This window comes from Amia ocellicauda, unplaced genomic scaffold (assembly GCF_036373705.1).
Source record: "Amia ocellicauda isolate fAmiCal2 unplaced genomic scaffold, fAmiCal2.hap1 HAP1_SCAFFOLD_91, whole genome shotgun sequence".
Classification (NCBI taxonomy): Eukaryota; Metazoa; Chordata; class Actinopteri; order Amiiformes; family Amiidae; genus Amia; species Amia ocellicauda.
Window position 1 is genome coordinate 148,724 of NW_027103016.1, and position 14,537 is coordinate 163,260.

At 43.0% G+C, this 14,537-nt stretch overlaps 6 non-coding genes across 6 annotated transcripts; all 6 read left to right on the top strand.

The window, feature by feature from the left end:
* Positions 1–787: 787 nt before the first annotated feature.
* trnay-gua (transfer RNA tyrosine (anticodon GUA)) lies at positions 788–876 on the top strand. The gene is given in 2 exon segments: positions 788–824; positions 841–876. It is a non-coding gene; the product is annotated as a tRNA-Tyr (tRNA).
* Positions 877–1,102: 226 nt separating this feature from the next.
* trnak-uuu (transfer RNA lysine (anticodon UUU)) lies at positions 1,103–1,175 on the top strand. Its single transcript has one exon. It is a non-coding gene; the product is annotated as a tRNA-Lys (tRNA).
* Positions 1,176–7,144: 5,969 nt separating this feature from the next.
* trnay-gua (transfer RNA tyrosine (anticodon GUA)) lies at positions 7,145–7,233 on the top strand. The gene is given in 2 exon segments: positions 7,145–7,181; positions 7,198–7,233. It is a non-coding gene; the product is annotated as a tRNA-Tyr (tRNA).
* Positions 7,234–7,468: 235 nt separating this feature from the next.
* trnak-uuu (transfer RNA lysine (anticodon UUU)) lies at positions 7,469–7,541 on the top strand. Its single transcript has one exon. It is a non-coding gene; the product is annotated as a tRNA-Lys (tRNA).
* Positions 7,542–13,806: 6,265 nt separating this feature from the next.
* trnay-gua (transfer RNA tyrosine (anticodon GUA)) lies at positions 13,807–13,895 on the top strand. The gene is given in 2 exon segments: positions 13,807–13,843; positions 13,860–13,895. It is a non-coding gene; the product is annotated as a tRNA-Tyr (tRNA).
* Positions 13,896–14,130: 235 nt separating this feature from the next.
* Positions 14,131–14,203, top strand: trnak-uuu (transfer RNA lysine (anticodon UUU)). Its single transcript has one exon. It is a non-coding gene; the product is annotated as a tRNA-Lys (tRNA).
* The last annotated feature ends 334 nt before the right edge of the window (positions 14,204–14,537 follow it).

Genomic DNA, 14,537 nt, shown 5'->3' on the forward strand with positions numbered 1-14,537 from the left:
CGATAGGATCTTTCTCGGCACCTAAACGTAAATGAGACTGATATATATATAACGAGAAGTTACCTGACATAAATACTAACCTGTGTAGTTATTTAATGTCTGACTAACAATACTAACGAGAGACTCACCTTCGTCTTACTAACCGGTATTGTAGTTAATGTGTTTATAACCTTTTTTGTTAAACGATTTGTGTGCTATCATATGCGATCCCATGGTCTTTGATTTGGTCACGGAAGTGATTTGTCTTTGATTTGTTGATCTAGAGTTGAATTTTAATTAGCTTTTCCCTTTTGTATAATTAGTGTAGTGCTACATTTAGTCTTTGTTTTTGAATAAATTTAACAATTTATATCTTTGGAATTGGTGTCTGTGTCCAATTATTACAGAAATTGAGTTCTACAAGATTCCAGGATTCGTGATAAGGTGATACTATAAATTCACTTCTTAAATTGAAATTTATAAGTGTACCTTACGATACAACTGATAGCACTGCAACTCAGTGTAGGTGTGCGTTCAGTCCGGCAAACACAACAATTCAGTTATGAAACGCTTTCTACAGGTGATGTATAAATGTAATATTTTCACACATTTGAATAAGTTTGATTTGATACAAGATTTATGAAGTTGACCAAACAAAATGACATAATATTTTTCAGGGGATAAAAATCTCACGACACAATTGGGTAGTCCTCACGGCACACGGGTTGAAAACCACTGAGCCAAGCCACGGTGCTTCTTGGCTTTGCACGGCCACTGAGACTGCCAGGGGAAGACGGTGAGAAGCTTCCCTTCGATAGCTCAGTTGGTAGAGCGGAGGACTGTAGGTTTCAGGCAGCGGGCATCCTTAGGTCGCTGGTTCAATTCCGGCTCGAAGGAAGGCGTGATTATGGTTTGACATCGGTTTTGGACGAGCTCCCAAATGTCAAGCCATTGGAATTGCATGAGGACAAGGAGAAAACACCGGAAATTCGGATTTGCTGTGGAGAACTCGCATTGCCCAAACATCTCATATGCATGTGACCCTGAGCCCAGTTTTCTAAACCGGCCAGAAAGCGGTCTGGAACAATCATGAAGCCAACACATTGTGAAGCACTTCACTGAAGCCCGGGTAGCTCAGCCGGTAGAGCATCAGACTTTTAATCTGAGGGTCCAGGGTTCGAGTCCCTGTTCGGGCGCCTTGTTGACCGAGAGCCATGATGGTGAAAAGCCTGGATGGCCTTCCAGGTGACAATGAAATATGCAGTTGCGTCTAGGCAAGGTGTCTAGTCCTGTTTGCTTCTTTCGGCAAATATCCAGCCTGGGCAAGTGTTGTCTTCCAGAGGCAAGTCAAGCCAGGAACTCTGAGAGATGTTTTTGCCGTTGACGACGTGTCACTTTAGAACAGCACAACATGCATCTCTACTTGACTTGGCACAATCTGTGAGGGTTGGGCCAACACAACGTGTCCACACATTTGCAGGCGTCTTGAAATACTTGGAATGACCTGTGGCCCCATGCCATGCAGAAGTCCACAGCTATGCCTCATCCCCAATGTGCCACTTGTAAGAACTTTGTAAAAAGCGACAGAGAACATGATCAGCAAAGAAACACAATTCTCCTGAGAACGACAATCATCGTGCCGATCGTAATCTCAGTGCATACCTGGATGCCCAACAAGCCAAGCCAGTGGTTCCCAAGCGTTGTAATGCCACGGCACACTTTGCTGAGACCAAAAACCTTCGCGGCGCACCAACATGAAAAAAAAAAAAAAGGATTTACTAGGTATTGTCTCACCTGAATGGCAACAGGCTGCTAAAACTATTATCACACGCACATTGCATGTTAAAGTATGTCAGTAAGGGAGTAATTAAAAGGGCAAATGTGTGAAGTGCAAGGAGTGGCCCTTAGTGGTTAGGTAAAAAAGTACACAGACAAACTAAATAATCCCTTGATACAAATCATTTATTTAGTGCAGACAGACCAAGACCAGCCACAATAAACTATTCGCAGTAAATATAAATTCACAGCAAAATAGGTTCAGTTCACAATATCCTATAACAAGCTGCACAAAGGCATCGCTAGCAGTGGAAAGAACGAAGAACTGCAGGAGAAACGCCGGGGCTATTTAGAGCCCGATTATTCAACACAGAGGGGGAAAACCAAGGCCAAATGAGACTTAGAGGAAGAGGAGACATCCAACAACAGTATAGAGATAAAAAGGAATTCACCACATGTCCCTTTAATCAATTGCCTTGCAGTTCCACTGTGTAGCGTTATGTTGGGTGTATTTTGATAAGAGCATTTGGGCTCTGAGCTGAAGCACTGATCTAAAGAAGACCTCTCCACCCCCAAAGTTATCAGATTTCCTTTGCTCATCAGCTTGGAACTGGTTTGCATCAAAGTGACAGTTTTGGGGAGGATGGCACCGAGAAGAGGCCAAATAGGTTGAATCCTGCTATGAGATGTCTGGAGAAAGGGGCCTGTAGGTGATAAAAACTCTTTGAAGTGGACGAGAGCCGAAATCCCGACATAGAGCTACGAACCCGGGCCAACCGGCATTTCCAAAAGATGGCATGGATTGACATCAGTCATAAATCAAGCCCCCCCCCATTAGGACACTGGGGGCTGAAACCGAAATCCAATCTCAAGAACTCAAGAACCAATCACCTAATGATCTGACAGACTATAAGGAACAGTGCACAGTCTCTCTCTCTCTCTCTCTCTCTCTTTCTCTCTCTCTCTCTTTCTCTCTCACCTGAACCAGTAACTCGCTGCCACAGCTCAACCTGTAGCTCTGTTGCCCGAACCGGAACCAGAAACCAACCAAGTCTTTGCCGGCAACAGAAGAGTTAAACTGGGAGAAGGAGATTGAGCCGTACGAAGAATTCTTTTAAAGGACTTTATTAAATAAAGAACTTTACAGACTGCGCATGCCCGCCTGTGCCCACCTGATCAGTGGAGTTTTACAGCTGGACAATTGAGTAAGTCGAATGTATATGAAAGTGTTCAGTCATTTAAATAGCTATTTGAGTCTTAAGAAACTTGACCCTTGGAACGAACAGGGCCCTGCTTTCCTCAAAGACTTTGTCTTCAAGTAACTACGGTGGAACCCTGCTTACAAAGAAGATTTTGTGCACAACCTTGGAGCCTTCAAACCAGTGGAAAATCTGTTTGGAAAAGACTCTAATTTCGCGAAACCCCAACTTCCATCTGCATCGACTGAGTGGAAGTTCTTGGACAAAGCCGAACCGCACTGCCTTTGTTCCAAACCACACGGACCATGTGCCGTGTGCTGTGATCTGAGCCCGAAGACAGAGAGGCCTCTCTGCGACGAAGTTCAGATAAGTTTAACAGTTTGGAGTTCATGATTCATGACATTTGAGAAATCAATTAGAAATGTTATTCTGTGATTCATAACTCTAGAATGTGTAATATCATTTAGTTTTCTTAAATATAAATGTGTGTTGCATTAAACTGTTTTGTTGATAATTTTAGAAATAAAATCTGTCAACCCCGAGAAATATCTTCTCATTCCTGTTTAACTGTTTAGTCTGAAATTGACACAAGTCAATAGACGTTAGATTATTGGTGGCCCTGCCTATCCTTGATCATTGAATAATAATCAGTTAAGGGAAATTGTGGTAACAAGTAACGATAGGATCTTTCTCGGCACCTAAACGTAAATGAGACTGATATATATATAACGAGAAGTTACCTGACATAAATACTAACCTGCGTAGTTATTTAATGTCTGACTAACAATACTAACGAGAGACTCACCTTCGTCTTACTAACCGGTATTGTAGTTAATGTGTTTATAACCTTTTTTGTTTAACGATTTGTGTGTTAGAGCATCAGACTTTTAATCTGAGGGTCCAGGGTTCGAGTCCCTGTTCGGGCGCCTTGTTGACCGAGGGCCATGATGGTGAAAAGCCTGGATGGCCTTCCAGGTGACAATGAAATATGCAGTTGCGTCTAGGCAAGGTGTCTAGTCCTCTTTGCTTCTTTCGGCAAATATCCAGCCTGGGCAAGTGTTGTCTTCCAGAGGCAAGTCAAGCCAGGAACTCTGAGAGATGTTTTTGCCGTTGACGACGTGTCACTTTAGAACAGCACAACATGCATCTCTACTTGACTTGGCACAATCTGTGAGGGTTGGGCCAACACAACGTGTCCACACATTTGCAGGCGTCTTGAAATACTTGGAATGACCTGTGGCCCCATGCCATGCAGAAGTCCACAGCTATGCGTGTCAGCATGCTCTGCTCTTCATCCCCAATGTGCCACTTGTAAGAACTGTGTAAAAAGCGACAGAGAACGTGATCAGCAAAGAAACACAATTCTCCTGAGAACGACAATCATCGTGCCGATCGTAATCTCAGTGCATACCTGGATGCCCAACAAGCCAAGCCAGTGGTTCCCAAGCGTTGTAATGCCACGGCACACTTTGCTGAGACCAAAAACCTTCGCGGCGCACCAACATGAAAAAAAAAAAAAAGGATTTACTAGGTATTGTCTCACCTGAATGGCAACAGGCTGCTAAAACTATTATCACACGCACATTGCATGTTAAAGTATGTCAGTAAGGGAGTAATTAAAAGGGCAAATGTGTGAAGTGCAAGGAGTGGCCCTTAGTGGTTAGGTAAAAAAGTACACAGACAAACTAAATAATCCCTTGATACAAATCATTTATTTAGTGCAGACAGACCAAGACCAGCCACAATAAACTATTCGCAGTACATATAAATTCACAGCAAAATAGGTTCAGTTCACAATATCCTATAACAAGCTGCACAAAGGCAGCGCTAGCAGTGGAAAGAACGAAGAACTGCAGGAGAAACGCCGGGGCTATTTAGAGCCCGATTATTCAACACAGAGGGGGAAAACCAAGGCCAAATGAGACTTAGAGGAACAGGAGACATCCAACAACAGTATAAAGATAAAAAGGAATTCACCACATGTCCCTTTAATCAATTGCCTTGCAGTTCCACTGTGTAGCGTTATGTTGGGTGTATTTTGATAAGAGCATTTGGGCTCTGAGCTGAAGCACTGATCTAAAGAAGACCTCTCCACCCCCAAAGTTATCAGATTTCCTTTGCTCATCAGCTTGGAACTGGTTTGCATCAAAGTGACAGTTTTGGGGAGGATGGCACCGAGAAGAGGCCAAATAGGTTGAATCCTGCTATGAGATGTCTGGAGAAAGGGGCCTGTAGGTGACAAAAACTCTTTGAAGTGGACGAGAGCCGAAATCCCGACATAGAGCTACGAACCCGGGCCAACCGGCATTTCCAAAAGATGGCATGGATTGACATCAGTCATAAATCAAGCCCCCCTCCATTAGGACACTGGGGGCTGAAACCGAAATCCAATCTCAAGAACTCAAGAACCAATCACCTATTGATCTGACAGACTATAAGGAACAGTGCACAGTCTCTCTCTCTCTCTCTCTCTCTCTCTTTCTCTCTCTCTCTCTTTCTCTCTCACCTGAGCCAGTAACTCGCTGCCACAGCTCAACCTGTAGCTCTGTTGCCCGAACCGGAACCAGAAACCAACCAAGTCTTTGCCGGCAACAGAAGAGTTAAACTGGGAGAAGGAGATTGAGCCGTACGAAGAATTCTTTTAAAGGACTTTATTAAATAAAGAACTTTACAGACTGCGCATGCCCGCCTGTGCCCACCTGATCAGTGGAGTTTTACAGCTGGACAATTGAGTAAGTCGAATGTATATGAAAGTGTTCAGTCATTTAAATAGCTATTTGAGTCTTAAGAAACTTGACCCTTGGAACGAACAGGGCCCTGCTTTCCTCAAAGACTTTGTCTTCAAGTAACTACGGTGGAACCCTGCTTATAAAGAAGATTTTGTGCACAACCTTGGAGCCTTCAAACCAGTGGAAAATCTGTTTGGAAAAGACTCTAATTTCGCGAAACCCCAACTTCCAGCTGCATCGACTGAGTGGAAGTTCTTGGACAAAGCCGAACCGCACTGCCTTTGTTCCAAACCACACGGACCATGTGCCGTGTGCTGTGATCTGAGCCCGAAGACAGAGAGGCCTCTCTGCGACGAAGTTCAGATAAGTTTAACAGTTTGGAGTTCATGATTCATGACATTTGAGAAATCAATTAGAAATGTTATTCTGTGATTCATAACTCTAGAATGTGTAATATCATTTAGTTTTCTTAAATATAAATGTGTGTTGCATTAAACTGTTTTGTTGATAATTTTAGAAATAAAATCTGTCAACCCCGAGAAATATGTTCTCATTCCTGTTTAACTGTTTAGTATGAAATTGACACAAGTCAATAGACGTTAGATTATTGGTGGCCCTGCCTATCCTTGATCATTGAATAATAATCAGTTAAGGGAAATTGTGGTAACAAGTAACGATAGGATCTTTCTCGGCACCTAAACGTAAATGAGACTGATATATATATAACGAGAAGTTACCTGACATAAATACTAACCTGCGTAGTTATTTAATGTCTGACTAACAATACTAACGAGAGACTCACCTTCGTCTTACTAACCGGTATTGTAGTTAATGTGTTTATAACCTTTTTTGTTTAACGATTTGTGTGTTATCATATGCGATCCCATGGTCTTTGATTTGGTCACGGAAGTGATTTGTCTTTGATTTGTTGATCTAGAGTTGAATTTTAATTAGCTTTTCCCTTTTGTATAATTAGTGTAGTGCTACATTTAGTCTTTGTTTTTGAATAAATTTAACAATTTATATCTTTGGAATTGGTGTCTGTGTCCAATTATTACAGAAATTGAGTTCTACAAGATTCCAGGATTCGTGATAAGGTGATACTATAAATTCACTTCTTAAATTGAAATTTATAAGTGTACCTTACGATACAACTGATAGCACTGCAACTCAGTGTAGGTGTGCGTTCAGTCCGGCAAACACAACATTTCAGTTATGAAACGCTTTCTACAGGTGATGTATAAATGTAATATTTTCACACATTTGAATAAGTTTGATTTGATACAAGATTTATGAAGTTGACCAAACAAAATGACATAATATTTTTCAGGGGATAAAAATCTCACGACACAATTGGGTAGTCCTCACGGCACACGGGTTGAAAACCACTGAGCCAAGCCACGGTGCTTCTTGGCTTTGCACGGCCACTGAGACTGCCAGGGGAAGACGGTGAGAATCTTCGCTTCGATAGCTCAGTTGGTAGAGCGGAGGACTGTAGGTTTCAGACAGCGGGCATCCTTAGGTCGCTGGTTCAATTCCGGCTCGAAGGAAGGCGTGATTATGGTTTGACATCGGTTTTGGACGAGCTCCCAAATGTCAAGCCATTGGAATTGCATGAGGACAAGGAGAAAACACCGGAAATTCGGATTTGCTGTGGAGAACTCGCATTGCCCAAACATCTCATATGCATGTGGCCCTTTTCACCCTGAGCCCAGTTTTCTAAACCGGCCAGAAAGCGGTCTGGAACAATCATGAAGCCAACACATTGTGAAGCACTTCACTGAAGCCCGGGTAGCTCAGCCGGTAGAGCATCAGACTTTTAATCTGAGGGTCCAGGGTTCGAGTCCCTGTTCGGGTGCCTTGTTGACCGAGGGCCATGATGGTGAAAAGCCTGGATGGCCTTCCAGGTGACAATGAAATATGCAGTTGTGTCTAGGCAAGGTGTCTAGTCCTCTTTGCTTCTTTCTGCAAATATCCAGCCTGGGCAAGTGTTGTCTTCCAGAGGCAAGTCAAGCCAGGAACTCTGAGAGATGTTTTTGCCGTTGACGACGTGTCACTTTAGAACAGCACAACATGCATCTCTACTTGACTTGGCACAATCTGTGAGGGTTGGGCCAACACAACGTGTCCACACATTTGCAGGCGTCTTGAAATACTTGGAATGACCTGTGGCCCCATGCCATGCAGAAGTCCACAGCTATGCGTGTCAGCATGCTCTGCTCCTCATCCCCAATGTGCCACTTGTAAGAACTTTGTAAAAAGCGACAGAGAACATGATCAGCAAAGAAACACAATTCTCCTGAGAACGACAATCATCGTGCCGATCGTAATCTCAGTGCATACCTGGATGCCCAACAAGCCAAGCCAGTGGTTCCCAAGCGTTGTAATGCCACGGCACACTTTGCTGAGACCAAAAACCTTCGCGGCGCACCAACATGAAAAAAAAAAAAAAGGATTTACTAGGTATTGTCTCACCTGAATGGCAACAGGCTGCTAAAACTATTATCACACGCACATTGCATGTTAAAGTATGTCAGTAAGGGAGTAATTAAAAGGGCAAATGTGTGAAGTGCAAGGAGTGGCCCTTAGTGGTTAGGTAAAAAAGTACACAGACAAACTAAATAATCCCTTGATACAAATCATTTATTTAGTGCAGACAGACCAAGACCAGCCACAATAAACTATTCGCAGTAAATATAAATTCACAGCAAAATAGGTTCAGTTCACAATATCCTATAACAAGCTGTATTTAACGAAGTAGTTAAACGTTACAAAGGGCATTACAATTGTTGAAAAACAATAGCACACGGATCAAACATGCTATCCCCGCCATTTTATTCGATTTGATTAGACGTTTCGCGACCGAAATGTTTTGTGTGCAGACTGAACGCACACCTGAGCCGAGCACGATCACAATACATATCCACAGTTAATCTAAGCAGTATCATATTGTAACCATTTCGGTCTGTTATCAACCCTTCCGGATCCAAAACCAGGAGTCAGACACCCTTTTCGGTGGACATGCTGTTGACTTCTCACAAGCACCATCTGCCTTCACAAAGGCAGCGCTAGCAGTGGAAAGAACGAAGAACTGCAGAAGAAACGCCGGGGCTATTTAGAGCCCGATTATTCAACACAGAGGGGGGAAACCAAAGCCAAATGAGACTTAGAGGAACAGGAGACATCCAACAACAGTATAAAGATGAAAAGGAATTCACCACATGTCCCTTTAATCAATTGCCTTGCAGTTCCACTGTGTAGCGTTATGTTGGGTGTATTTTGATAAGAGCATTTGGGCTCTGAGCTGAAGCACTGATCTAAAGAAGACCTCTCCACCCCCAAAGTTATCAGATTTCCTTTGCTCATCAGCTTGGAACTGGTTTGCATCAAAGTGACAGTTTTGGGGAGGATGGCACCGAGAAGAGGCCAAATAGGTTGAATCCTGCTATGAGATGTCTGGAGAAAGGGGCCTGTAGGTGATAAAAACTCTTTGAAGTGGACGAGAGCCGAAATCCCGACATAGAGCTACGAACCCGGGCCAACCGGCATTTCCAAAAGATGGCATGGATTGACATCAGTCATAAATCAAGCCCCCCTCCATTAGGACACTGGGGGCTGAAACCGAAATCCAATCTCAAGAACTCAAGAACCAATCACCTATTGATCTGACAGACTATAAGGAACAGTGCACAGTCTCTCTCTCTCTCTCTCTCTTTCTCTCTCACCTGAACCAGTAACTCGCTGCCACAGCTCAACCTGTAGCTCTGTTGCCCGAACCGGAACCAGAAACCAACCAAGTCTTTGCCGGCAACAGAAGAGTTAAACTGGGAGAAGTAGATTGAGCCGTACGGAGAATTCTATTAAAGGACTATATTAAAGAAAGAACTTTACAGACTGCGCATGCCCGCCTGTGCCCACCTGATCAGTGGAGTTTTACAGCTGGACAATTGAGTAAGTCGAATGTATATGAAAGTGTTCAGTCATTTAAATAGCTATTTGAGTCTTAAGAAACTTGACCCTTGGAACGAACAGGGCCCTGCTTTCCTCAAAGACTTTGTCTTCAAGTAACTACGGTGGAACCCTGCTTACAAAGAAGATTTTGTGCACAACCTTGGAGCCTTCAAACCAGTGGAAAATCTGTTTGGAAAAGACTCTAATTTCGCGAAACCCCAATTTCCAGGTGCATCGACTGAGTGGAAGTTCTTGGACAAAGCCGAACCGCACTGCCTTTGTTCCAAACCACACGGACCATATGCCGTGTGCTGTGATCTGAGCCCGAAGACAGAGAGGCCTCTCTGTGACGAAGTTCAGATAAGTTTAACAGTTTGGAGTTCATGATTCATGACATTTGAGAAATCAATTAGAAATGTTATTCTGTGATTCAAAACTCTAGAATGTGTAATATCATTTCGTTTTCTTAAATATAAATGTGTGTTGCATTAAACTGTTTTGTTGATAATTTTAGAAATAAAATCTGTCAACCCCGAGAAATATCTTCTCATTCCTGTTTAACTGTTTAGTCTGAAATTGACACAAGTCAATAGACGTTAGATTATTGGTGGCCCTGCCTATCCTTGATCATTGAATAATAATCAGTTAAGGGAAATTGTGGTAACAAGTAATGATAGGATCTTTCTCGGCACCTAAACGTAAATGAGACTGATATATATATAACGAGAAGTTACCTGACATAAATACTAACCTGCGTAGTTATTTAATGTCTGACTAACAATACTAACGAGAGACTCACCTTCGTCTTACTAACCGGTATTGTAGTTAATGTGTTTATAACCTTTTTTGTTTAACGATTTGTGTGTAAGAGCATCAGACTTTTAATCTGAGGGTCCAGGGTTCGAGTCCCTGTTCGGGCGCCTTGTTGACCGAGGGCCATGATGGTGAAAAGCCTGGATGGCCTTCCAGGTGACAATGAAATATGCAGTTGCGTCTAGGCAAGGTGTCTAGTCCTCTTTGCTTCTTTCGTCAAATATCCAGCCTGGGCAAGTGTTGTCTTCCAGAGGCAAGTCAAGCCAGGAACTCTGAGAGATGTTTTTGCCGTTGACGACGTGTCACTTTAGAACAGCACAACATGCATCTCTACTTGACTTGGCACAATCTGTGAGGGTTGGGCCAACACAACGTGTCCACACATTTGCAGGCGTCTTGAAATACTTGGAATGACCTGTGGCCCCATGCCATGCAGAAGTCCACAGCTATGCGTGTCAGCATGCTCTGCTCTTCATCCCCAATGTGCCACTTGTAAGAACTGTGTAAAAAGCGACAGAGAACGTGATCAGCAAAGAAACACAATTCTCCTGAGAACGACAATCATCGTGCCGATCGTAATCTCAGTGCATACCTGGATGCCCAACAAGCCAAGCCAGTGGTTCCCAAGCGTTGTAATGCCACGGAACACTTTGCTGAGACCAAAAACCTTTGCGGCGCACCAACATGAAAGAAAAAAAAAAGGATTTACTAGGTATTGTCTCACCTGAATGGCAACAGGCTGCTAAAACTATTATCACACGCACATTGCATGTTAAAGTATGTCAGTAAGGGAGTAATTAAAAGGGCAAATGTGTGAAGTGCAAGGAGTGGCCCTTAGTGGTTAGGTAAAAAAGTACACAGACAAACTAAATAATCCCTTGATACAAATCATTTATTTAGTGCAGACAGACCAAGACCAGCCACAATAAACTATTCGCAGTAAATATAAATTCACAGCAAAATAGGTTCAGTTCACAATATCCTATAACAAGCTGCACAAAGGCAGCGCTAGCAGTGGAAAGAACGAAGAACTGCAGGAGAAACGCCGGGGCTATTTAGAGCCCGATTATTCAACACAGAGGGGGAAAACCAGGGCCAAATGAGACTTAGAGGAACAGAAGACATCCAACAACAGTATAAAGATAAAAAGGAATTCACCACATGTCCCTTTAATCAATTGCCTTGCAGTTCCACTGTGTAGCGTTATGTTGGGTGTATTTTGATAAGAGCATTTGGGCTCTGAGCTGAAGCACTGATCTAAAGAAGACCTCTCCACCCCCAAAGTTATCAGATTTCCTTTGCTCATCAGCTTGGAACTGGTTTGCATCAAAGTGACAGTTTTGGGGTGGATGGCACCGAGAAGAGGCCAAATAGGTTGAATCCTGCTATGAGATGTCTGGAGAAAGGGGCCTGTAGGTGATAAAAACTCTTTGAAGTGGACGAGAGCCGAAATCCCGACATAGAGCTACGAACCCGGGCCAACCGGCACTTCCAAAAGATGGCATGGATTGACATCAGTCATAAATCAAGCCCCCCTCCATTAAGACACTGGGGGCTGAAACCGAAATCCAATCTCAAGAACTCAAGAACCAATCACCTATTGATCTGACAGACTATAAGGAACAGTGCACAGTCTCTCTCTCTCTCTCTCTCTCTCTCTCTCTTTCTCTCTCACCTGAACCAGTAACTCGCTGCCACAGCTCAACCTGTAGCTCTGTTGCCCGAACCGGAACCAGAAACCAACCAAGTCTTTGCCGGCAACAGAAGAGTTAAACTGGGAGAAGGAGATTGAGCCGTACGAAGAATTCTATTAAAGGACTTTATTAAATAAAGAACTTTACAGACTGCGCATGCCCGCCTGTGCCCACCTGATCAGTGGAGTTTTACAGCTGGACAATTGAGTAAGTCGAATGTATATGAAAGTGTTCAGTCATTTAAATAGCTATTTGAGTCTTAAGAAACTTGACCCTTGGAACGAACAGGGCCCTGCTTTCCTCAAAGACTTTGTCTTCAAGTAACTACGGTGGAACCCTGCTTACAAAGAAGATTTTGTGCACAACCTTGGAGCCTTCAAACCAGTGGAAAATCTGTTTGGAAAAGACTCTAATTTCGCGAAACCCCAATTTCCAGGTGCATCGACTGAGTGGAAGTTCTTGGACAAAGCCGAACCGCACTGCCTTTGTTCCAAACCACACGGACCATGTGCCGTGTGCTGTGATCTGAGCCCGAAGACAGAGAGGCCTCTCTGCGACGAAGTTCAGATAAGTTTAACAGTTTGGAGTTCATGATTCATGACATTTGAGAAATCAATTAGAAATGTTATTCTGTGATTCAAAACTCTAGAATGTGTAATATCATTTAGTTTTCTTAAATATAAATGTGTGTTGCATTAAACTGTTTTGTTGATAATTTTAGAAATAAAATCTGTCAACCCCGAGAAATATCTTCTCATTCCTGTTTAACTGTTTAGTCTGAAATTGACACAAGTCAATAGACGTTAGATTATTGGTGGCCCTGCCTATCCTTGATCATTGAATAATAATCAGTTAAGGGAAATTGTGGTAACAAGTAACGATAGGATCTTTCTCGGCACCTAAACGTAAATGAGACTGATATATATATAACGAGAAGTTACCTGACATAAATACTAACCTGCGTAGTTATTTAATGTCTGACTAACAATACTAACGAGAGACTCACCTTCGTCTTACTAACCGGTATTGTAGTTAATGTGTTTATAACCTTTTTTGTTTAACGATTTGTGTGTTATCATATGCGATCCCATGGTCATTGATTTGGTCACGGAAGTGATTTGTCTTTGATTTGTTGATCTAGAGTTGAATTTTAATTAGCTTTTCCCTTTTGTATAATTAGTGTAGTGCTACATTTAGTCTTTGTTTTTGAATAAATTTAACAATTTATATCTTTGGAATTGGTGTCTGTGTCCAATTATTACAGAAATTGAGTTCTACAAGATTCCAGGATTCGTGATAAGGTGATACTATAAATTCACTTCTTAAATTGAAATTTATAAGTGTACCTTACGATACAACTGATAGCACTGCAACTCAGTGTAGGTGTGCGTTCAGTCCGGCAAACACAACATTTCAGTTATGAAACGCTTTCTACAGGTGATGTATAAATGTAATATTTTCACACATTTGAATAAGTTTGATTTGATACAAGATTTATGAATTTGACCAAACAAAATGACATAATATTTTTCAGGGGATAAAAATCTCACGACACAATTGGGTAGTCCTCACGGCACACGGGTTGAAAACCACTGAGCCAAGCCACGGTGCTTCTTGGCTTTGCACGGCCACTGAGACTGCCAGGGGAAGACGGTGAGAAGCTTCCCTTCGATAGCTCAGTTGGTAGAGCGGAGGACTGTAGGTTTCAGACAGCGGGCATCCTTAGGTCGCTGGTTCAATTCCGGCTCGAAGGAAGGCGTGATTATGGCTTGACATCGGTTTTGGACGAGCTCCCAAATGTCAAGCCATTGGAATTGCATGAGGACAAGGAGAAAACACCGGAAATTCGGATTTGCTGTGTAGAACTCGCATTGCCCAAACATCTCATATGCATGTGACCCTTTTCACCCTGAGCCCAGTTTTCTAAACCGGCCAGAAAGCGGTCTGGAACAATCATGAAGCCAACACATTGTGAAGCACTTCACTGAAGCCCGGGTAGCTCAGCCGGTAGAGCATCAGACTTTTAATCTGAGGGTCCAGGGTTCGAGTCCCTGTTCGGGCGCCTTGTTGACCGAGGGCCATGATGGTGAAAAGCCTGGATGGCCTTCCAGGTGACAATGAAATATGCAGTTGCGTCTATGCAAGGTGTCTAGTCCTCTTTGCTTCTTTCGTCAAATATCCAGCCTGGGCAAGTCAAGCCAGGAACTCTGAGAGATGTTTTTGCCGTTGACGACGTGTCACTTTAGAACAGCACAACATGCATCTCTACTTGATTTGGCACAATCTGTGAGGGTTGGGCCAACACAACGTGTCCACACATTTGCAGGCGTCTTGAAATACTTGGAATGACCTGTGGCCCCATGCCATGCAGAAGTCCACAGCTATGCGTGTCAGCA